This window comes from Rhinolophus ferrumequinum, chromosome 2 (genome assembly GCF_004115265.2).
Source record: "Rhinolophus ferrumequinum isolate MPI-CBG mRhiFer1 chromosome 2, mRhiFer1_v1.p, whole genome shotgun sequence".
NCBI classification, from domain to species: Eukaryota; Metazoa; Chordata; class Mammalia; order Chiroptera; family Rhinolophidae; genus Rhinolophus; species Rhinolophus ferrumequinum.
Genome location: NC_046285.1, coordinates 77,206,161 through 77,233,018, shown reverse-complemented (window position 1 = coordinate 77,233,018; position 26,858 = coordinate 77,206,161). Strand labels below are relative to the sequence as shown.

Below are 26,858 nucleotides of genomic sequence, written 5' to 3'. Positions count from 1 at the left end.
AAGCATTTAGGTATTTCTTTTTGAAAATGAATAGCTTAAGATTAAGTGCATTTATGTTAAAATAGGCTGCATGTTTACAGACACAGAGGTAGTCATTTCCTAGTTTTTTTTCCGTCAATTTCATGGTAAGTCAATAAACTTACCTTCAATAAACTGAACTTAACTGTAAATAAGTTTGTATTTAGGTGAGCTTCAAAATTTTACTTTACTTGGAAACATTAAACAATGATATACTGATGAACTTATTCTAATATTTGTGAAAAATACTTCATATCAGTTACAATCATCATACTGTGTCTGATTAATTTCTAATACTACTTCATGAATGAATAAAAATGTTTCTATTAAATATGAAATGACAGTAAAATAAAAAGTGTTTGGAAACACTGATAGTTGGAAATGCTTCTAGTGAATGGTGATCAAACTTCTATAATATGCAGTCTTGATATGTTTACTGCTAATTATAACCCCAAATTATAGAGTAATGTGATGACTTTTAGGATGGCATTAAGAGATATGATAACTTTAACTGGAAATCATTTGTAAAATAATGTGCCATCTTGAAATTTCATTTTATTAAAGTTACATCAAAATAAAATTTTCATTTAAAGTGGATTATATTTATGCCACATATGATTTGCATTTTTTACTGTTGCCATGCCATGATTGATAAAGTTTTCTGGAAAATACGAACAGCCCAGCCTGTCAATTTTTCAGTTTTCAGCTCTGCTGCACTTCACACTTCTAAGCTTGTTATATTACTTCAAAATCTATTTGTCTTTGAAGTCTAAAATATCCAACTGTCAGAAAGCAAAGGCATTTGATAATTAATTTAATACCAAATCGGACATCTGCCTTGGCAATGGGCAAAGATAATTGGATATGTACTTTCTAATACTTGTTACATTTCAAGTACAGGCTGATAAATTTTTCTTGAAAAATATATAATTGATAATTTTAAGGCATATAATCAATTGATCATGTTGCAATAATTAGTAGCAGGCTTCTATTTTTACTGATTTTTGATTGAAAATATAGATGCCAACATAGGCAATCAACATTTAGAATTCATGTGTCAATATATCTGTACAGCAGTCAAACGCTCCAAACTCTTAAAGATGTAGAACAAAATTCATCCCAAAGTCAATTTCAAAAGGCTAAACATGCAGAAATAATGTTGTGAATTACTTTCTGGCTTACTTATGACCCTAGGAATTAGGATTAAAAAGATAAATTACAATGATAAACATGTGGGTGTGTTTATATATTAATCATATCATAAATTATACTGTCTATATTTAGAAGAGGTCAACTATGTTGCAATACAAAACTTCATTTCTTGCAGAATCATGTTCATTTATTATAATAATGACTACTTATGGTAAATAGCATCTGATAACAGTTATCATTTAAACAGAAAGACTTTTCAACTTCCACTAGACACACTTAAAACCACTTACACACCAAATGAATTCTTAAAGAAGAAAGTACTTATGTAATTTTATGTATAGTGTTTGCTCAATGTTAAAATATAGTGGATAAAATATTCATAATTTTTGAAACTTTGTGTAGATAGTTTGAAGGTAAAATATGTTGAGAAAACTATTTTTGTGTAGTTTGTAGGTGGGGAAGAGACAACATTGAAGAATAGAGAATAAAAATTTATACACATGATTAGCTTCCCAGTTTTGGTGAATACTTTCTATAACTGAGCACATATAGTAGAGTATATTGCTAAAACATCACATTATTACTGAAGTGTCAACGTACATAATCACCCTATCTGCAAACATTTAGTATAATATTTCTAATAATTGAAATTATTACTGATGTTGATATTAGTAATAAAGTTCCCTTTTAAAGAATCTAATTTGTTGTTTTCTTCAACTTTCTAATACTAGAATATTCGTATCTGTGAATTAAGTATATTTAAAATTAAGTGAAAAACCTAGTAAAATTATGTTAGCATTGCAAAATTATTTGACATACCTAGTATTTGAAGAAAAGTTAGATAAAATATATTTATAAAATATAAGTAAGCAATTTTAAAATTAATCAATGTACTTGAGAAATGGTTATATGTATTTAAACATAATGATTTTCAGTTCATAATTAATTTTACACTTATATGATTTAGTGATGCAGCAAGTATCCATTTTTACCAAATGTGAAAGGGCTGTATATTAAAATTAATACTCTGTAAAAGCCAGGCCACTGCCATATATTGCTAAAATAAAATCAACTTATGAGATAAAGAGAAAACTTTTATTACTAATCATATATGTGTTATGAAAGTTGTTATAATCAGATTTTTTTTTTTAAGGAAAATTACTTCTCAGCATTGCCAGCTCTCATACTGCACTTAAAATCACAACATTCCATATAGTATCTAATTTTCTAATGACAGTGTGGATAATTACATTAGGTTTTGAGCAGCTCTGAAGTGACTGCCACCAGGTTAAGTTTTTCCAAATTCTGTAATAGTAAATGAGCTTGGTAAAGATGCCTCTCTTTTTTTTTTTTCTTCACACTTAGACTTAAAGATTTCATTGTTTGTGATGTAGCAGATTGCTTCAAAATCTCATAAAATGAAACTGTTCACGACTTAAGGAAGATGCTTTCATCGTTTTCAAAATTGAATTAAGATTGTTATCCTCAAGGATCCTCAAGGGAAAAACAGAAAAAAACTGAAAATTTACAACACTTCTTACACACACCAGAGACTTGAGGTCACAGTGTAAATTGCTGCACCCAAAATTGGAGGACCATACAGATAAATGAATGAGCTGAGTATCAGCTTACCAAAGGAGAAGCCCAGAAGTAGAAGCCTGCTGAGGGAGCCAGTAAGGTAATAGAAAAACTTAAATTTTAGTTAATGAAGGGCTAAAGTCTCAGAATAGACAACCTTGAGAGTTAAAAACTCCAGGGGGCCCCCACATTTTCACAAGTTTTACCTATAAGATCCCTACCATGTTCTCACAAAAGTATCAGGGAAAAATACCTTCATCTTTTAAGCAATGTCAAGGGAAAGGCAGTTATTTTGAAATAGACCCTCACGAAGGGTTGCTCTCAAGTTAAACCATTTTACTAACAACCTAAAGTGGACAAGAGAAATACCCAACTCTAACCCACTCCAGCCTTCTTGTCTTACCTAAGGGGAGGAAAAAAACTAAGAAGCACTTGTGCAAGTCACAGGAGACACAGAATTCCCAAAAGAATGGGACATAACCATAGAAATACAAAACACTTCCCATCCTCTCAGACCTCACCACCATATAATAGGGTTTCTGTATAATAACAGGAGCTTACAACCAAAAAAACTGCTCATCTTAGATCTTATTTAAGAATAAATTTCTAGGGAAACCCAAAGATGCAGAGGAGACAAAACAAGGATAACAGAGGACACTTTAGCCTCTGACACTTATGGCTGTAAAAAACAGTACACACAGCCTAACTCTTAGCTCAGTAAAGATAAAAACTCATACTAAAGGCCTATCTATCTTAGTCTTTACATGTTACATCGTGTCTGGCTCTGATCAAAAATTACAATTCATGCAAAAAGACAAAAATCACAGTTTGAAATGACAGAGCAAGTATAAGAACCACAGTCAGGGGTTTTGGAGGGCTTTTGGAATTACTGGACCAGAAATCTAACATAGCTATTATTAATATGGTAGGAGACAGAAAGGAAAAAAAAAATGGTGGGAAAGAATAGAATGGTGGAAAAGGAAAGAATAGATGTGTAATATAAGATGTGTGATGGAAATAATATGAAAGAATCAATAGGGAATGTCAGAAATAAAAATTGTGTTTGTTTGATGGTCTCATTAATAAACTGGCCGTAACCAAGCTTGAACCGTGCTTGAAGATCTGCCAACAGAAGTTTCCAAAACTGAAATGAAAAGAGAAAAATGACAAAAACAGAATAGAATATCCAAGAACTGGGGCAATTACTAATAGTGTAACATACACATAATGGGAATTCCAGAAGAAGAAAGAGAAAGGAAGTATTTGAAACAATAATGGGTAGGGTTTGCAGGTGGAATTCCCACCCATTCTCAGGAATTTTTTTTCGCTTTCCCATTGCTGAATCCCGCGATATAAACTGTTTTCTGTTCTCCACGACGAATCATTTCCACAAAGTGACAGCCGATACTACGGACCACCTGGGTTCAAGGAGCCAATTTTCCTGATTTCCCGACCAACTTTTCTTGGGAACAGGAAAGCGAAAAAAGATTCCTGAGAAGGGGCGGGGATTCCCGCCTGGAAACCATAATAATGAGTACATACGAATTGATATCTTTCATTCTAAAATACCATCACAATTTGAAAATGAAAATGTTCAATCTAAAATGAAAAGCCATATTTAAAAAAAAAATGAGGGAATTTTTTTGGTTAATTAGTAAATAGTATTATGACTTATTCTTAAATTGAGACTATTATCCTTAACTTTAGTATTTATTACAAACTTTAGTGATTATTAACTTATACTACATATTATTATAAATAAATTACATAAAGAGTGATATCACTGATATTGAAATTATAATGCATAATTTTTAACAAAGCAGCAAAACAAAAAATACGTTGAATAAAAATATCTGGTATATCACTGAGAAAATAATTTCAGGTAATAAAATTTATGTAAGCTGAGTCTATGATTCTATTAAAAATAAAATTTTCTAAAAATATGTACTACTTTTTAAAATTTAGATTTTGTTTAGAAATGCAAATATACAGATGGAATCTGGTTTGACAAAGTTCAGAAGGCAAATGCCTACACTGATAAATTTAAATGTTACAGTAGTTATTTCGTCACCTTTCAGTATTTGGAGATCTGCAACCATGTTAGAGAATTCATTGTCAGTACAGCTCCTGTTTTTGGTAAAGTTCAAAGGTTAGAACACTGATGTGTGTGTGTATGTGTGTATTGCAAATCTTATTTCAAGATTTCAAAAGCTCACAATTCTGTATGCCAAAAATTTGGTTGCCATTTTTGCTAAAATTGGGAATTGGTAGTCTAAGATCTTAAGTCTATATTTTGCAATACTGCATTCCTTTGTTAAAATGTATTACTTTGAAGGTCTTTGGGAGGGGCATAATCTACATGCGTTATTTATGGGCTTATTTGCCCTATTTGGTGTTTTAGAAAGCTGCTATTTTAAAATAACCAAGGAGATTTCTTAATGTTATCCAAAAAATGTGACTCTATTTTATTAAAGGATCAGTTGGTTGTGTGTCTTTGTTTGTTTTTACATACAATGAAAACCTTAAGAGTTCTCTGTGCACATGATAACTAAAAATGTGGCATGATAAAAAACCTTTCTCGCAAGAGAACTTCCTACTCAAAATGCTGCCTGCCTTTTTCTCCCACACCAAAGCATTCTTCAGTAATCATTGGTAATGTAACCTTTCTTTTGCTGCTGAAAGTGAAACTCCACAAATACATTATGTGTACCCCATGCTGATTTTAAAAGTACTTTAATTAAAAACAACAGCAACAACAAAAACAGCATTTTTCTGTTCCAGAATATTCAATGCCAGAAGGATTTTTTTAGTGGTACAAGTTTCCTTGAAGATTTTTATATTTCAAGTGAAACTGATTAAGATTTTCTTAGGCCATGCTTATATTTCAGCTGATAAAGATTTGAAAGTGGGAAAATACTAGAATTATGATTTTTGTCCTTAGCTTTTGGCTGAAACAAAGTTACCAGGATTACAATACAGACTGAACTGTTGGTAATGCTGAAACTCAAGTTTGACAAAAGAATCCCAGCAACAAACATATGATTATTAGAGAAAGAAGAAAGTTGAATAATTGTGATAGGGAAGGATGAAGGCAAAGTAACTAAAATAACAATAGAGACACTATATACCTGACATGCCGGTCTCAGTGGGACATGCTTGAAAAATTAAAATTGGAATGAAATTCTGTATTTATCAGCTTATGATAATGTAGGGAAAAACAGCAACGAAAAAAACACGTCTCCCCCACCACACAAAAGTGCAACTATTTTGTTTTTTTGGATTTTTTTTTAACTGCCAAAGCAATATCTTCTTTGTGTTACATGAGTCAGCAAGTGGGCTGCATTCCAGTCCTTTTGGAACCCGAGGCAATGTTGACAGAGGATTCACCTTCTAGCAATACTGCCAGACCAACATAGGTCTTCAGCATTCTCTTTTATCGGGGAAAAAAGGATGAAGGATCACACAGTGCCTTTTAATACCTCAGTGCAAAAATGACATATACCTAATGTTTACACCCTGTAACTGCAAGGGTTCTTGGGAATACATTCTATTATGTTTCTAAGGAGAAGAAGGGAATTAGAAGAATTGAGACGTACTAGAAACACAAAGGCTGGGATCTATGGTCAAACCTGAAGACTAGGGAAAAGGCAAAAACACAGTGATCACAAAATTGAAATCTTGGGTTTTGGTTATTAAATAATGTGAGAAAAAGATCAAACCAAGAAAGAAGAAAACGAGTTAATAAATTTTTGCAACAGTGATGGTAAAGGTTTGATGGAGCAGTTAGGCAGAATTGCAGTGACAAATAAAATGAATCATCAATCAAGTAAAAATAATTAATTTGAATGTCATATTCTTTTTGGGATTTTGAGTGTCATGTGTTATTATAATTTATATTATTACAGCAGGCACCATTATGTTTATTTCTGTTGACTAAAGCTTTCGTGGATTTTGTCTGACATTTTATGAAAACGAACAAGTGATATTTTAAAAGTTATGCTATTTAGGATATGGATTTGAAAACCCTAAGTAAATTTATATTAATATAAATATATATCATATATATATATATGTACATGTATATATATATATATATATATATATATATAATCCAAATAAACTGTCTAGCTTCTCTAGTACTATATATATCTTAAAATATGGCAATATATTTTTTTCATTTCTTATCCCTTGAAATGAATAATGAAAAATTACAAAAACAGAAAATGCTTTCTATTTGCCTTGATTAAATCTACCAACAAGCGAAGGCGAACCTGACTGCTCCCCTGCAAAATGTCCTTTCAGGGTGGGAGCTGTCTTTTTCAGAGCTCCAGTTAGAACTTATAAAAATTTAAGGGCATCCATTCAAATAGAATGCTAAAGCAGCTGATCAGTCCCAAAGGCCACTAAAGGCTGCACAAGAAGTCTTAGATCAAATACCTCTGGTCACATCTTGGGGAGGGCTAATGTTTTCTCAACCGTAAACATTCAAGTGAGGCCAATTTTCTACCATGTTATAATAACCTCAAATCTTCAACTCTTGGCTCTTGATAATTGCAGGTAATTAGTTTGTGCTTCCTAATTGATGTAAGGTACCAATATAGGGCAAGAGACCAAGAGTCTTCCAAATGATCTTATTGCTGTATCTCAAGCTCTGATCACACTAGGTTTTGTGCTAGTGCTTTCCCTCATATGCCACTTAAAAATCCCGGGGTAGTAATGCCGGATAAACTTTCCCTTAGTTTAAAATGTGACCCTGTTAGATTTCTCTGTGCTGATCCAGAGACAATGTGCACTGGTCAATATGAGAAAAACTCTGGTCCAGAGAAACTATCTACTGTCTTCATTTACTCTTGTGTGCTACCTATGTTAATATATCTTGCCTTTGTTTTCTAAGATACATTTTTGAAAGAAAACAATGGAAAGAAAGTGTTACAGATATTTGCTTACAAAGTTAACCTGTCAGATATGAGTATCAAATTTATAAATAATAAATAAACATAAAATAATTAATGGGCTGATATACTTTATGAAAAGAAAGAAAATTATTGACATAGAAGCTTCATCTGTGGTGAATATTCCTATATTCAGATCAATGGTTATATATTTTTATTATATTGCACATTTCTATTCATTAAAAAAGAACAAAAAAACCCAAAACTTCATGGTTGCACTTCCCATGTTTTATTTAATTATGTATGTATATTTCATTATAATATTGTTATTTTAACCTACCAGGGATAATCTATCATCTTAAGGCAAAATTTGCCAGTAAGAATAATGGAAACAAATACGTATTTCAATAAGACTTCTAATATTAGGTTGGTGCAAAAGTAATTGCGGGTTAAAAGGTTAAAAATAATTGCAAAAACCACAATTACTTATGGAATTTTGAAGGGAAATTATTATTAAATATTACTATATAGTTTTTGCTTTTACCTTGCAATGTTACAAACAAGAATAAGAAAAATTTTAACTTTGCAAAAAAAAGAAAAGAGAAAAATATTCAAATCGGAAATGGTGAGTGGATTTCATTTTTAATACTCAACACACACAATTGTGATATAGAAAATTCAAAGAAAACTATTAAAAACTTGCAGATAAAGGTAAGTTTAGAATGGTTGCATTAAAAACATATGGTACCAAAATTAATGACATTTTCATATTGTCAATAACAAATTGGAACATAAAATTGTAAAGACAAATTTTGCAATGGCAGAAAACACTTATGAATAAATTTAACAAAAGAGGCACAATATCATAATGAAGGCAAGTATACCATACTTGTGATTGGAAGAACTGATATTAAGAGTGTCATTTACTCCCAGATTTTTCTGTACATTCAGTGTAATCCCATTCAAAATTCAGGTAGGCTTTTTTGTAGACACACATATGCTGGAACTAATATTTGGGGGTATGCAAAGGAACTAGAATAGCATAAACAGTTTTTAATTAAAAAAAAAAACATTAGAAGACTTTTCGAACGTGCTCTCGTGATTAACTATGAATCCAATGAAATCATAACAAAGCAATATTGTAATAGGGACAAACAGAGAGACTAAGGGAGCAGATAGTTCAAAAATAAACCAACAAATATATAATCAGTTGATTTTCAACAAAGTGGATAAATTGACACATGTGCACAAGTGAAGACTCACCTACATTATTCATATTGGCTAAAAATTGAACACAACCCATATGTCTTTCCATAAGTGAATAGAAAACAAACCCCTATAACCTCCCAAAGGAAAAAGCCTGTCAGTACCTTGATTTTAGTCCAGTGAGACCTCCAGAGATGTAAGCTAATTGAAACTATGTGTATTTTAAGCCACTGAATTTGGGGTGATATGTTACAACAGCAATAGGATTGTTCATATGTTGCTGGGAGAGGTTGAGGGGAATGGTATGCAAATTGGTAAAACACCTTGGGAAAATGTTTGTCATATGTGTTTTTATTTTGCATGTAACCTATGACTGTGCCATTCCATTCCTATGCATATGCCAAGGAGATATACAAGTGCATGTGTATCAAGGGAATTTGATGATACTGTTCATACGATACTGTAATAGCCAAAACAAACAAACAAAAAGAAATGTAACAAAACTCCATCATTATAGAGTGTTTAAACTATGGTACATCTATAATATAAATGTTTTATAGTAATAAAAATTTACAAATATAGATGAACTTCATAAACCTAATGTTCAATGAAAGAAGACAGATAAAATATATTTGCACATTTTTCCATTTATATAAAGAGCGAATACCACCCAAAGTAAACTATTCCTAACAGCCAACATAATGGGTACCTTTGAATAGTGAAAGATAAATCTATTTCAGATGACACCATTAATCGACTTCCTAAACCTGTTGGTGATTCACAATCATTTAGTTTTTGATACTTGATTTGGACACATATTTATATTTTCTTCACATTTTGAGCATTTATATTTCATCTAAAAAAATTAATGTCAGGTGCTTTCCAAGAAGTGATGATATTTATTTGACTTTGGGAACCTGCTACCCCAGTCTCTGAGTACATCTTACATCAACCTCAAAGTGTTTTGTTAACATTTCAACATAGATGGATCATGTAGTAGATGTCTTTGTTAAAGAAATAGAGAATCAGAGTGCACTGCTTAAAAATTAACATAGACACCTAACTCCTAGACTTATGACTATGTCATTTTCTGTCACATTGATTATTTTAGTAGATACCTTTATGATAGTTATTTAGTTTCTGGCTTAATCAATAAAACATGTTCATTAATAAATTATTTTGTAACTGTCATAATTTGTCAGAAAATGCTAAAGTGGAAGCATTTTTTTAAAGTTAATGTACATGCTGGTTGCACATAAATTATATGTCCATTTGAGATCTTGACTTATTTCATCAGAGTGATCTGAATATAGAAAACAAATTTACTTGTAATGAATTTCTCTTTGGAATACAACCAATGTAAGAAAAAACTACATTAGGGAAAAAAGTCACAAAGTATCAACTTAAAATGATATGAAATGCAAATTAAAAAGACTGCATTTATAATTTTGAAACCTAATTAAATGCAATATTTTGGTAAAGTTGTAGAGACATTAATTAGCAAGATATTTTGATATCAGAACAGAAACTGATAAATTACTTTCTGTAATAAATGACCACCAATAGTGAATTTAAACCACAAAAATGTATTCTTTCAAAGTGCTAGAAACCAAGTGTCCAAAATCATTTTCACTGGGTTGAAATCAAGGTGTCATCAGGGCCATGTTCCTTCAGAGGCATTGAGAGAAAATCAGTCCCTTCCTCTTCCAGAATCTGGTGGCTGCTTGCATTCCTTGACTATGACTGCATCATTCCCAATCTCTGTCTTCCTATCCCAATGCCTTTCCCTCTTCTATGGGATGCATTTTTATCTCCCTCTATTGTGATTGCATTTAGGACCTACCCAAAAATCCAGGTTATCTGTCCATCACAGTATTTTCATTAATCACATCTGAAAAAAACGCTTTTTCCCAGTAGTCATTTACACATTACAGGTATTTGAATATAATGTATGTGGGGGCCAATTACTCAGTTTACCACAACAGGTAAAATTTTTTACAGAGGACTGTAATTTGTGTTTTTTTGTTTGTTTGTTTATTTCAAATAGGAAAAATGAAAGCCCTTAGTTTTCTTCACAGATATTTCTTGCTTTCCTCTTTTCAAGCGCTAAATACATTTACCTTTGTCTGACCAGCTATAGCTAGACAAGGTTCAATGACTTTGATGAATGGCATGTATGTCATTTCTGTGATGTATAACATTTCCTATGTACACACTGACCAGTGATTTGAAATGGAAGAGCTCAGCCAGCAGCCTGGGATCATCCAGGCTGGGATCATGTCAGAACCCCACTTTCTTGTCCAGAAGTACGAATCTAATATAATTCAAATGTAACTCCTTCATTGATTTTAAGTTAGTCATCTTTGCATTAAATTCAATTTCATTTTCTCTAGGAATCCCAACATGTATTTTTTTTGACATATCAAAACCTATTTGAATTACTGTTGTATCATTCTATGTATAATGTAAGAGCCCAATGACTGTCTACTGTCATTTACCCTTCCTTCTCATGGCTTGTGATTGGCTGCTGTTGTTTTCATAAATATTACAGGTACATGTATTATAAATCCAATAATGCAGCATTATCAGTTTTGCTTTACATAGCCATATGGTTTAAAGAAAATAAGTAAGTAATAAAATAGTATTTCATATTTACCAAAGCGTTTGCTTATTACTAAAGTTCTTCAGTCATTCTTGTAATTCTGAGTTTCCATTTGGTGTCAATGTTTTTTAAACTCAGACAATTCTTATACATTCCCAGTATGCAGGTCTACTAGGAGGAGTCTCTATATTCTTATTTTCCTAATTTAAAAATATTTAGTCTGTGTTTTTAAAGCATTTCTTTTGGATATAGATTTCTGGGTTGGTATTTTTTTCAATATGTAAGCATGTTATTATATTTTTATGGCCTTTATTTTCTTTGATGAAAAGTCAGGCTTATTCATATAATTCTTGCTCTGTATGTAATATGCTACATTTCTCTTGATTGTTTCAAGCTTTTCTTCTTATCATTGGTTTTAAAATTTGACTATTATGTAAGTAGGGTGCATTTCTTTTTTTGAATGTACCCTGCTTGGTATTGGCTGAGATTCTAGATATGTAAGTTTATATTTTTAACAAATATGTAAATATTATAATCATATTCCTCAAATATATTTTGCATTTTCCCCACTCTCTTCTATTTCTGAGGATTCAGAAATGCAGATTTGGTGACTTGAAAATATCACTGAGGCCTGTTTATTTTTTTTAATGTTCCATCATTTTGATATTTAGAATGGGTAATTTATATTGATTCATCTTGAGTTCACTAAATGTTTCTTCCATCATTTCAAATCTGATGTCAATTTCAACTATTGTAGTTTTCATTACAAGTGTTGTACTTCTCAGTTCTAAAATTTCATTTGCTTATTTTAATGGTAATAAATTAATATCCTAAAATGATCTATGTGATTGTTCATATTATAGCCATATTTTTCTTTACGTTTCTGAACATTTGTAATTGCCACTTCATTGGCCTGTACTGCCATACCTAATATGTTGGTTATCTTGAAGCTGTTTTTATAAACTACTTTATTTTCTAATTATATGTCACATTTTTTTCCTTCTTTTCTTAACATGTCCAGTAATTAGTGATTTTGTATTCTGTACACAGTGGACAAGTAAGAATTCTGAATTTCACAGTCTTATTTTAAGGAACATTGAGAGTTTATTTATAGTTTGTTGTGTTTCCACTGTCATGTAGTTAATTTACTAATGTATAAAGTTGATCCTTTTGAGGCTTGTTTTTAAGCTTTTCTTTTCTTTTCTTTTCTTTTTTTTGGTATGTTAGGAGATATCCTTACTCAAGGGCTTTAGCTACTGTACCAAATTGATCATTATTTAAATTAATTGCATAATATAAGAAGGTCACTTACAAAATGAAGTAGTAAAAGTTTGTGTTTCTGTCATATCTTCTGGTACTAAAATTTCAATTCTGTGAGCTTCAATGTGTTTATAATAAACTTGTACCGTGTTTCCCCAAAAATAGGACCAAGCAGACAAGCAGCTCTAATGCGTCTTTTGGAGCAAAAACTAATGTAAGACCCGGTATTTATATTATATTATATTATATTATATTATATTATATTATATTATATTATATACCCTGTCTTATAGTAAAATAAGATCGGGTCTTATATTAATTTTTGTTCCAAAAGAGTCATTAGAGCTGATTGTCTGGCTAGGTCTTATTTTCGGGGAAACAGGGTGAACGACATTTAAAAGGAAATTTGAAAAGACAGTCTTAACAATCGTGCAGGGTTTGTTTGTTTGTTATTTACCTATAAAGACAAGGTACCACAATCTATATTTTCATGATAATAAACGCTTCATTAGTTCACCCTGTTGACTTCTAGCATCCATTCCACTCAAAGTAGGTAATCTAACAAAACGTTAAATATTTCATCGTCTTGCCAGTTATTAATTTGTGCATAGTCATGGGATTTTCATATCTGATTGTTAACTAGAATTATTGTGGCTGTTTTTCCTATAAGGAGAGTCATCTGAAGGCAATATATACACAGAAAACCAGTGCACAGAGATGGGAATGGCTTGACATCATTATGGCATTAAATTACCCATCCATCTGATCTCTGGAGTGTAATTAATGTGATATGACAAGTTTATTATTTAAGAGTATTGGACTCAGTGCTTTCTGTTAATTCGGCTTGCATCGTTCTAAAATATACATACACGTTTCCTTATGCTTGACTACAAGCTCGACAATTAAGTTAAAGAATTCATCCTAGAAAAAGTGCTACATACCCCATTGCTGAATATTACTACAGTCACCTTGAAAGTACTCCCCTTGGGAAGCTATGCACTGATGCCAGCACCTAGTCCACACTTCAAAGTAATTTTGGAACTCTTTTTCTGGAATGTCCATCAGATCTCTCCTCATGTTTCCCTTGATGTCCTGAATGTCATCAAACTATCTTCCTTTCAATATTTTCTCTATCTTTGGGTAAAGAAAGAAGTCATTAGGGGCCAGATCAGGTGAGTAGGGAGGATGTTCCAATACAGTTATTTGTGTACTAGCTAAAAACTCCCTCACAGACAGTGCTGTGTGAGCTGGTGCGTTGTTGTGATGCAAGAGCCATAAATTATTGGCAAAAAGGTCAGGTCATTTAAGTTTTTCATGCAGCCTTTTCAGCACTTCCAAATAGTAAACTTGGTTAACTGTTTGTCCAGTTGGTGCAAATTCATAATGTGTACTCCCTCTGATAAGAAAAAGGTTAGCAACATCTTTGCAATAAGTTTACAAACTTAATTGTTATATTTGGTATAATCTTTATCTCTCTACCTTCCCAGTCTCCTGCCCCATCCAATACCCTGGGCAACCACTGATTTCATTCTTTCTATCATTATAAATTAGTTGCATTTTCTAGAATTTTAAAGAAATGGCAGATCAAATACACACACACACACACACACACACACACACACACATATATCACACATATATGGCATCTTTCATTCAACATAATTATTCTGAGAGTAATTGATGCTGTTGCATGTATCAATAGATCATTTCTTTTTATTGTGAACTAATACTATATTATTTGGATATCGCAAAATTTTATTGCCTATGAATTTGTTAATGGATATTAGAGTTGTTTCCAGTTTTGGGCTATTACAATTAAATTGTGTTAAACATTAATGTACATGTTTTTCAATTATTATTATTATCATTATTATTTATTATTATTATTATTATTATTATTATTATTATTTTGGTAAATACCTAGGAGTAAGATAACTGAATCAAATGGAAGCTCTGTGATTTACTTTTTAAGAAACTACAAAACTGGTTTCCAAAGTGGTTAAACCATTTAACATTCACACCAGCATTGTATGAGATTTCCATTTGCTCTGTATTATCACCATCACAATTATGATCAGATTTTTATATTTAGGCATTCTACTGCATATATAGTGACATCTCTTTTAAGCAAAATCCTTCATTGCCCCAATGTATAATGATGTTGAGCACATATTTATATTCTTATTTGCTATCTGTATATCTTCTTTAACAATGTGTCTGTATAAAACTTTGCTCAGTCTTTAAATTTAATTATTTCCCTATTGCATTTTAAAAATATTTGTATATCTGATTGCAAATTCTTTGTCAGATAAATTTGATTTATATAATTTGTCATATAGCCTAGATCATGTGTTTTAGTTTTCTTAGCAGTGTTTTTCCATGAGCATAATTTATTAATTTTAGTAAGTTCAGTTGATCACTGTTCTCTTCAATGAATCATTGTTTTTTATTCTGTGACTATAAATTCTCCCTAACACAAGAGGACAAAGGTTTTCATTAGATTTTCTTCTGGAAATGTTATTGTTTTGCATTTTTCATTTATGTCTACGATCCTTTGGGTTAATTTTTCTATATACTATGTGGTTTGGATCAAAATGACTTTTTGGCCTGTATACAATCAACTGTTACATCTCCAATATTTTAAAAGACTATCATTTGTATAATGAATTGCCATTGCATCTTTGCCAATAATAAATTCACACATATTCTCTCTCTCTCTTTCTCTCGCTCTCTCTCTCTCTCACACACACACATATCTATATCTATATCTATATTTATATAGATATAGATATATGTATATTTTGTTTCTGTTTTGTGGTTCTGTTCCATTGTTTGTGTTTATAATAATATCACACTCTCTTGATTAGTATAGTTTTATAAGCCTCAAAAGTAGGTATAGTACTAATCTAAATGTGTTGTTTAAATTTATTTCGGCTATTCAAATTTATTTTCATTTCTATATAAATTTTAGAATTGTCAAAAACATCTATAATCTCACTTGTATTTTGTTTGGGATTGAATTGAAAATGTAGTTGGATGTAGAAGAATTATTTTTGTAATATTGCCTCTCAAAAATTCTCCCCCTCCTTTCCTCCTTCCCTCACTCTCGTGCATAATTCTTAGATACGTTTAGCTGATTAATTCCAATATATTCCAAATTTTTATGATATTGTATTTTGTATCTTCTGTGATTATTCTGCATGGTTTAAAAAATGCTACTATTCAAAGACTTAAAGTTGATGATATTTGCATTCTGTATGGTTTTGTGTTTAGCATACATTCTCCCAACAGATGATGTACAGTTTTAAATGAGACATTTATGAGATAAAAATCAAAATTTGATTTGAGTATTATGGTTTAACATGGAGATCAAAAGTCTTAAAAGGAAAATATCTAATATACAATATTCTCTAAATAACTTCTAAATATTAAAAAGTGTGACATTTTGAAAATTTTCTCAAGGGTTTATGCTAATATAATAATACTGTATCACTTACGTGTCCAGGTTTTTGTTTATTTATTTGTTTTTGTTTTGTGTTCAAAGTATTTCTGGGAATTGTATAATTATATATTACAAGTTTGTGAATACGAAGTTGTGACTTTAGAGAAAATGATTGTTGACAATCAATGATCTTAAAGTGATGAGTTACATTTTTATAGAGATTTGATACACATCATCGACTTAGTTGATATTGACTATAGTTCAAGCAGTGTTCCTTCTAGTTATGAATGTTGTCTTGGAAAAATATCTCTAGAGAAGAAGGAAAAAACTATAGCAATTGCTTCCAGATACTAAGCTATTGATTTCTGATGCTTAAATTGTCACAAAACTTTTAACAGAAAGTCACTGCTGAATACCTCTCTGGTTAATATGTGTTATAGGCAGATGCTTTCATCCACATTCTGGCTTCCCATTTGAAAGAGAATCAACTCCTGGGGTACTGAGGTAGGGGACACTGAAGAAAGCCTGCATTTCACCAGGGATAATGAGGTAACAAGCAATTTGTTTCACTTTTGATTTCAAACCATCAATGTTTCTCTGTGAGACCAATTAGATCTAGTCATTTTCTGGTTGTCTTTCACATTGCAGTGATGTATCTCATCATAACATTTGTTTTAGTGACTACATTGATTTTTGTAGGAAGTCATGGAACTGAGTGAATCACCTTGTAAAGGTGACATATTCCAAAAGAGAGGGATAGAACAACTGAGAGAGAGAAAACAATGAAAACATGCATTAGAAGGAACAATGTTGGCTTCAGCCATCAGTTTGCAGAAGGGTTTACAACAAAGCAATGATCATTATTACACAAATTATTTGTGAAAAATGGTAACCATTCTTTAAAAGTTTTTGATATACAGAATTTACTCATAAATATATATTTAATTGAATTAATAAGAAGGTAAACATTATTCTGCAACAGTTTTAAAAATACTGTAAGCAGCTCATTGAAACATTGGAACTTTAGGTATTTTGGACTAGTTATATTATTTGTAACAATCGACTTATTTTAATATTTATGAAATTATATTTTAAACCTAGCAGGTAAGAAACTATAGAATGATGGTCCACATTCTAAGAAGTAATGGGTATCACCTCAATGTAAACTCAACACTTCTGCCCACAGCAAAATTGTCAGTTCAAACATAAATCTCACAGAGATTTACACTGGAAAAAAATAAATAAATAATGCCCTCTACATCGGGAAGAAAAAAAAAGAGAGACTCTTGAAATGCAGGTTACTCTAAAGTTAACAATCCAAATGCAGCATTTTACACTAGGATTCTATGTAGTGAGTTCACATTAACCTACATACGTAGCTGTTATAAATTAGGAAGGCATCTAAACTCTAGACAAGAATGAGTACTTCAGTTATAGGTAAACTTTCTGAGGGTTCTTGTCATCCATTTATCTTCCTGACTAAACTGCAAATTGTTTGAGTCTTTACTGGACTGAAATATAAGCTGAACCACCCCTCTGTGCATATGTCATACATTTGCTGCTACGTTCCAAAAATGTTTTCTGGGAGACATTTTTCTGAGGGTCTGTCATGTTTGGTCAGGTTGTGCTTATGTCTGATGACTCCACTCCTAAGGAATATACTTCTAGTTCCTGAGGTAGAGGGCTCCATTCTCTAATTCTTTCCTCCTTGGCGTGGTGAGACTGGAGACATGCTACACTGTCTTCCAGAGGTGTTTTGCTTTTTTGTTTGTTTGTTTTTAAGATCTAACCTTATCCAACTTTAGAATTGTGTGCATGTATTATATTATATTTGTATGACAAGGGGAGTAGTCTGTTTGCCAGACAGAGTTTTCCTTCTCAGCAGGATTTTGGCCCTCATTCTATATTTTATACACCAGCCCCAAAGGAATACTTGTATCTTTGTTTATTTCCCCATACATAACAGACTCCCTTAGCTCAGGAGAAGTTCAGTCCTGGTTGTATGTTTTAAGGCCAAATTGGCAAGCACTCTGTGGACAAAAAGTTACTTCAGTATGTCATTTCTAATCTTTGCCATAATCTCCTCACCAAAACCTTGGCTGTTCTCCAACCAAAGGCTTTGGTATTTCTCTAATGTCTTTAAACAGATGATCTTACTACAGCTTTTCTAGTTTTTCTGGGCGATCCACAAGTTACTTCATTCTGTACTACAGTCGAGGTCCCACCAAATTTGTTTCTAACATGAAATATATAGATAAACATCTAGAAAATGTGGTAAGAGATGTAAACATCTTGATGGCTTTATAACCAGAATGTTCTTAACAAGAAAGTGGCACACGGCCAGTGTGTGTTCCTTTTAACTGTTGAGAGAGAGCATTATGAATTGGCCCTATTTGCCTGGGACTTGTGAAGGTCTCAGGATATTAGACTTTCACTATCTTTATTAGTAACACGTGAGTTATGTCTGTTTATTATATATGTTAAATAAGTTAATGTCTGTAAAATACTTAAACAATGTCTATCATATAATAAATGCTATGTAAATATTAAATATAAAAAATTAATACAAATGTTTTCTTTTAAAATTTGAAAATACATTTCTCACCATGAGATGAAGGCATGGCTATTTCTACTGTCTGTTTGAATTTAAAGTATTTGCTTTTTATATGAAATTTCGTATGACCATAGCCTGTAACAAGTTTTAGTTTTTACAAAGTGATCCATGTTTGTATTGAACTAGTATTGCCCAGGTTATTCAGGAAATAGCACAGGTATCATTCAATATCCCACTTGATTATGTATCTATTTAGATGCTTCTTGAGGGAACCATCATTCACGTTCATGAGTTTTACTGTTAATATTTATGCTGATATCTTCTAAATCTACTTTTCAGTATCTGCTGACCCAGTACTGACTCTCCCTTCGCACCATCGTCTTTATGACATTTGAGTGTGAAATAGATGTCACCTGCAGTTACTCTCTTAATATGAGCATCCAGAATTGCTGCTTGTGAGCATTTTCTGGTAGACTGGCCTAATGCTTTCTATGACAGTAGTTTATCATAGCAGTGTGGATTTCTTGTTTGCTCTTATTTTATGTATCTATAGAGATATTTTTAAAATAAGCGTATTTCTTATTTCTTGATGCAGAATTTCAAATTAAGATTTATGTTGAATAGTTCAGTGAATTAAAATCTATATGGTTCCAGAATATTCATATAATTACCTTTTTAAAAAAACAGTCCAGGTTGAGGTTAAACATAGGGAATATAGTCAATAATATGATAGTAACCATGTATAGTGACAGGTGGGTACTAGACTAGTCAGCGAGATCACTTTGTATATTATATAAATGTCTAACCAGTATGCTGTAAACCTGAAATTAATATAAAATAATATTCAATGTCAACTGTAATTGAAATATATATATATATTTTATTAAAATATATTAAATATATATATCTAAAATATATAAATATATATTAATACATATATATATATATATATATATATATATATATATATATATATATATAGAGAGAGAGAGAGAGAGAGAGAGAGAGAGAGAGAGGAAATAAATGAAACGGAATAAGAGGTTGACATTTCCAGGTATAAAACAAATAAGTCATGTTGATATGATGTACACCATAGGGAATATAGTCAATAGTATTGTGATGGCATTTTGTGGTGTTAGATGGTTTGCTGGATCTATCATGGTGATTGCTTCTATATATAACATACTATATTATATTAGTTTCATATATATATATATATATATGAAACTACATATTATAAATCTACTTTTCATATATATTATACATATTATATTAGTTTCATATATATTAATTAGTTTCATATATATAAGCTAATATATAGTTTCATATATACATATATATGAAACTAACGTAATACAGTATGTTAGCTATACTTTAATAGAAATCTTTAAAAGATAGTTCAGTTACAATTTCATAAAAGCATCATAATTGCTTTTTGAAAAGAAATTATATTTTTTAATGAATACTAAAGAAAATATCCAGTATACAATCACCAACTCCTGCTGCTTATTTGATCATTTACTTGGTAATTTGTAAAGAAAAATCAAATACATAAGCAAGTAGCATTTAAATTAATGGCTTACACTTGTTCCTATATTCTCTATATAATCTGTCAAACTCAGGGGGAAAAAATTAGTTTTCTACAAAAAGTTCAAATGTACTATTCTACCAAGCAAATTTATTCAATTTATATATTGTAGAAGCCTGCTAACATCTCAAGATATTTTAAATACCATTTTTTCCAAACAGTATTCAAATTGTGTCTATTAATCATTATTTTATATTTATGTGAATCACTAATTTTAACATCAATAATTAGAATTTAAAAATTAATTGGTATGGAACTATTACCATGGGTCTGGAAGATGTGCAAGAAAAATAATCCTGCAAATTATTATTAATCTTCTTAAAACAAAAAAAAACCCCAGCAAAATAAATGCTGTTTTCCAGATTTTCTGAAATCATGGTGATTCAACTCCTCCAAATAACATAGTATTTTCCTGTGAGTTGGATGCGCTGGTATTGAATTGTCAAAAATAAACAATAATTTTTTTTGCGGGGGGGATTCGAGGATCCAGTTCTTTCCATACACTCGGGCAGTTCTCTTTATTTGTTTTATTATGCTCTCTGTTTGCTTCTCCCTTTCTTCTGTTTCTGGTACAACCATTATTCTTATATTGTTCTTTCTGATGGAGTCAGATAGTTCTTGTATAATTCTTTCATTTATTTTTACTCTCAAGTCTCTCTCTTCTTCAATGCATGTTGTTTCCATATTTCCATCCTGAGTATGAATAATTCTTTCTTCCATCTGGTCAGCATTATTTCCTAAGCTCACTCTTTCGTTCTTCATCTCTTTTATTGAGCTCTTTATTTCCAGAATTTCTATTTGGTTGTTTTTTTAAAGATTCAATCCTTTTGGTAAAGTAGTCATTTTGTTTATTAATTTTATTTCTGATTTCATTAAACTGCCTATCTGAGTTTTCTTTTATCTTGTTGATTTTTTTCCCCCAGAACTGTGATCTTGAGTTATCTGTCTTTGAAATCACATATATGCATGTCTTTAAGTTTATTTTCTGGAGATTTTTCATTTTCTGTCTAAGCTGCCTAGTTACCTTGATTGTTTAGGGTACCTGATAGATTATTTCTCTACCTAATCATTTATGGGAGTGAACTTTGTACCAGGTTGACAAGAAGAGGCCTTTCTTTGGCTTCCCAGCAGGTGTCCCTGAAGTGCAAATGTTTTTTCTCTTCATTGCTCTGGCTGGCTTCTTGAATCTCTGCTAGGCAGTAAAACAATGCCTTGCTTTTCCTGGGGAGGTGACTCTCTTCTGTGACCAGGTCACCTTAGACTCAGGGCACCAACCCCATGGGAGAATGTGGTGGGTGTTGGGGTTCTGAGCCACTGAAATCCCTGTGCTGCCAATAGTATTGGAAGTCCAAGCTAGAGCAATCTGGCAAGAGAAAGAAATAAAAGGCATCCAAATTGGGAATGCAGAAGTTAAATTGTCACTTTTGCTGATGACATCATTCTTTATGTAATATATATATATATATATATATATATACATATATATATGTATATATATATATATACATATATATATGTATATATATATATACACACACACATGTTTTATATATATATATAAATATATATATATTACATATATATATATATGTATGGACTCTGCCTAAAAATATTAACAACAATAAACAAATGCAGTAAATTTATAGGATAGAAAAGCAGTGTAAAAAAAACAACAAAAAAAATCATTGCATTACTATATACATAAAATGAAATTTCAGAAAAAATGTATGAAAAAAATTCTTTTTGCAATTGCAAAAAATCAATCAATAAATAAATAAATAAAATACTTCAGGACAAACTTAACAATCATGTGAAGGGCCTAAACACTGAAAACTGCAAGACATTATTAAAAGAAACTGAAGAAGATGCAAAGAAATGGAAAGATATTTCATGTTCAGGGATTGGAAGAATCAACACAGTTAAATGGCCATAGTACCCCAAGAAATATACATTTAATGCAATCCCCATAAAAAATCTCAATGAGATTTATTTTTAATAGAACAAAAAATCATCAGATTTGTGTGGAATCACTAAAGACCTCAAATAGCAAACACAACATTGAGAAAAAAAGAACAAGCCAGAGGTGTCAGTCCCGGACTTCAAATTATGCTACAAAGTGATAATAATCACACAGCATGGTGTTGGCAGGAAAACAGACACCAGACCAGTGGAATAGAATTGAGAACCCAGAAATTAACCCACATGTATATAGGCAGATAGTTTTAAACAAAGGAGCCACAAAACATACAATGGAGATAAGAAAATCTCTTAAGATAAGGATGCTGGGAAAATTGGAAAGCCACATGCAAAAAATGAAACTAGACTGCCATTTGGCCCCAAGTATAAAAATTAACTCAAACTTGATCAAAGACCTTAAATATAAGACCTGAAACAATAAATCGCGTAGAAGAAAGAATAGGTACTACACTAATGGTACTTGGATTCAGAGAGGATTTTATGAATTTGATCTCAAAGGCAAGGAAACTAAAAGCAAAAATAAATGAACAGGATTATATCAACCTGAAAAACTTGTCGCACAACAAAAGAAACCATCAAGAAAACAAAGAAGCAACAAACCTCATACAAATCAATTACAGAAAAACAATCCAATATAAAAATGGGCAGAGGATTTGAACAGACACTTCTCCCAAGAAGACATACAAATAGCCAACAAATACATGAAAAAATGCTCAACTTCATTATCTATTAGGAAAATGCAAATCAAAACAACAATGAGGTACCACTTCACACATGTTAGAATGGGTATTATCAACATGACAAGTAATAATAACAAGTGTTGGAGAGGTTTGGAGGGAAAAGGAACCTGTCACACACAGCTGCTAGGAATGTAAATTGGTACAGCCACTATAGAAAACACTATGGAGATTCCTCAAAAAAATTAAGAATAGAATTACCACTTAACCCAGCAATCCCTCTTCTGAGTATCTATCCACAAAATCTGAAAACATTTATCCATAAAGTTATACGTGTATGTACCGTTATGTTAACTGCAGCATTATTACTATGGTCAAGTTATGGAAACTATTGAAGTGTTCTTCAGTAGATGATTGGATAAAGAGGATGTGGTACCTCTATATGGTTGGATATTACTGGTCCATAAGAAAAGATGAAATACCTTCATTTGTGACAACATGGATGGTTCTTGAAATTATCATGCTACACGAAATAAGTCGTATAGGAAAAGCACAGATCATATGCTTTCATTCATATGTGGGATATAAAACTGAAAGCAACAAACAAGGAAACAATTCAAAGATGCAGACAATGTTCAGTGGTTATAGAGAATGGGGATGGTGGGGGAAGGTAGAAGACGGTAAAATATATGATGATGGAAGGAGAACTGACTCTGGGTGGTGAACACACAATGCTGTATATAGATAATATGTTATAGTAGGGTACACTTGAAACCTATGTAATTTTATTAACCAATGTCACTTCAATAGATTTATTTTAAAAAAATAACACAGAAAACATTATGGTATGCAGAATAATGACCCCAGAAAATAAGGTTGCAGATACAAATAAAATTGTTAATCAGCTAAATATAAAATAAATATATCATTATGAGAAAAAAATGAACATTTTTTCACAATGTTGAATTAAACATTAATTTAGCAATTCAAATAAAATTATCACCAATCCCTTATACAAGTTTACAATTATTAAATTCAAGAGTGATTTGACAACTTGAAAATTTGAACACAAATCTGAAAAATTTTGTTTGTATATGACCAATATTTTCACAGAAAATAATGAATTCAATTGAAGAAATATTTACATACTTAGGATATTTACATACATGAGCACATGGCTTTAAATATAATATCAGAAAATATTGTTTTTAAATAGAAAATGAAAATATTAATGGCTTAAATATTAGAAAAAAATAAATCAACATATGCTTTAGTCATCCTTTTTTATTTTCTCAGTATTCTTTGATATACCAGTGCAGTTGCATTAATATGGCGCTTAATATCCTGGCATCTTTAGTTAATAGTTATGTATGGTATGATTCCTTAAATAACAGGAAAAATGAAGTCATGTCCACAGGTCCTATTTTTACAAGTAGATGGCTCCCCTGGTATTTTTACCTATTAAGGATTTATATAGGTTGAAATGCAAAATCAAAATAATACAAATGTAAATATGTATTCTCTACTTTATGCCAAGATCGATATACATATTCACTTCCATCTAAGGAACTTTTACAACCTTCTTGAAATGCATTGAAAAGCTAACACAATTACAAGAACTTTTCAATTTAAAACATACTTTACAATTTTCTGTCTACACAGTATTTTTTCACCAGTCAAAGAAGGTAGGCTAAAGTCCCATGCCTGTTTCTACAGAGAGCTTCAGAGAAAGGTTTTCATATAAGTGGCTCAGAAAAAATTAAAACTAGGACATGAATGAGCCATTGAGTTATTCAAATTTATTCTTTTAAAACACACGAAGGTGTGACAGTTAGGTTCTTGAACTCATCCTAGAAAAAGTGCTACATACCTCATTGATGAATATCACCATGGTAAACTGTGAGGTACTCTCCTTGGGAAGCTGTGCACCAATGCCAGTGCCTAGTCTGCCCTTCAAAGCAATTTTGGAACTGTTCTTCAGGAATGGCCATCTGAGCTGTTGTCATATTACCCTTGATGTCCTGAATGCCATGAAAATGTCTTCCTTTCAATATATCTTTTATCTTTGAATAGAGAAAGAAGTCATTGGGGCCAGATCAGATGAGTAGGGAGGGTGTTCCAATACAGTTACTTGTTTACTGGCTAAAAACTCCCTCACAGACAGTGCCCAGTGAGCTGGTGCATTGTCGTGATGCAAGAGCCATGAATTGTTAGTGAAAAGTTCAGGTCATTTTCGTCTAACTTTTTCACGCAGCCTTTTTAGCACTTCTAAGTAGTAAACTTGGTTAACTGTTTGTCTAGTTGGTACAAATTCATAATGAATAATCCCTCTGACATCAAAAAAGGTTAGTAGCATTATAGCAACAAGTTCACAAACTTAATTGTAGGACCTTATAAATCATTGTAAAATACTGCTATGCTAACATAAATTTTCAATAATTTCTTATATGTTATTAACGTAACTAAATTTTAATAGCCTTTGGACTGTGCCTTTGTAGGAATTAGAGACATCTCACTGAGTGCCAATAAGTTAGCAACTACAGACAAAAAATGTTTATTTTATTGTTTATTTCTACAGTGCCAAAGGAAGTCCTACTCCCTTGAAGATAAAAAGATTAAAGCGATGTTCAATAAAGGTAAGATTTTATTTGTTCTTGGTTGAGATTTCGTATTTTTTTAAGAATAAGAGTACTTTAAAGTTGTTCTTTTTTTGAATGTTATGGTAAGTTACTTTGGACATAGGTATAAATAACCTCACAAATTTCATTCCATGATGACATGTAGGACTTCCATTTATTTATTTTTTGCCATCTATTTTTAAAGTTTTTATATATGTAGTCTAATATTTTTTCTTAGCTGAATCTTTATTAATATAAGACATTTAAAAAATTATCTTCAGTTTTAAAATAGCAATTTTTAAATCTTTTAAATTCTTACTGAAACAAATTTTTCTACTTATAGTTTTGCATTTTTTAAAAAAAATTTCTTAATGTATTTGAAAAAAAATCAATGGGTAATTGGTTTAAAATTGTTGATTTAATTGATGCAATTTGAAATCTTAGTGATTTATTCTAAAGTGTCAATTCAAATATTCATGATTGTATATGTAAGTATGCATACAGAGCTCAGAGGCTGCATATTTATAATGCTAAGACTATGGGTCATCAAAAGCATTGTGCTCTGTTGTTTATAGTCATAATTCTTTTATAAACCTAGAAGAAATGTTCAGTATTTTCTTATAAATTTCTTATTTCATGCACATTTCGCCTAGCAAATGTAGAGTGTTTGTATGTTTTTGATTCATGCTGAATAGACTGAATTACATTATATAATATACATATCCAAAATTATGATTACTGCTTTCCATGTATATTTTTCCAACAATGCTCTCTGTACTGCAAACTTAAAGGGAACAAGTATCTCATATATCTGTCTATCTGTCTATCCTTATTATATAGTTGTCGCACTTTTCATTTATTTCTTATGTTTCATTATTAGATCCTAGTTTGTTTTGATTTGGTTTTGAGATAAATGCTTATGTCATTCATTTTCACCTTCTTTTTAATATGTGATCGAACATTGCATATTTTCTTTTAAGTACTATGTCAATTGAATTTCTCAGATTTTAATATGTTGCATTGCATTATAATTTTGTAGAGAGCTTAATAATCTTTTGTTGTGTATTTTCAACTCAATTATACTGTTCTGAGAAAATATTCTGAAGGAAATAGATTGGAAATGTAGCAGCAGAAAAAGCAATAGAATGCAGGGGTAAAAACACTATATGTCTGGAGGAGGGAAGGAATAACTTGTGAGAACCATATCCCTGATACACAGATCCTTGAAAGACAGAAGTAATGGGATTAAGATAGAACACTTCTTTCTCCTCAACCTTAACACTATTGAAGGAGT

General features: G+C 31.2%; 1 long non-coding RNA gene across 1 annotated transcript in view; it reads left to right on the top strand.

Moving 5' to 3' along the window:
* The window catches only part of LOC117033492 (uncharacterized), a 172,814-nt gene extending 156,115 nt beyond the window's left edge, over positions 1-16,699 (top strand). The window contains exon 3 of the long non-coding RNA XR_004424893.1: positions 16,591-16,699. This is a non-coding gene — a long non-coding RNA (uncharacterized LOC117033492). The remainder of the gene's footprint in view (positions 1-16,590) is intronic.
* The last annotated feature ends 10,159 nt before the right edge of the window (positions 16,700-26,858 follow it).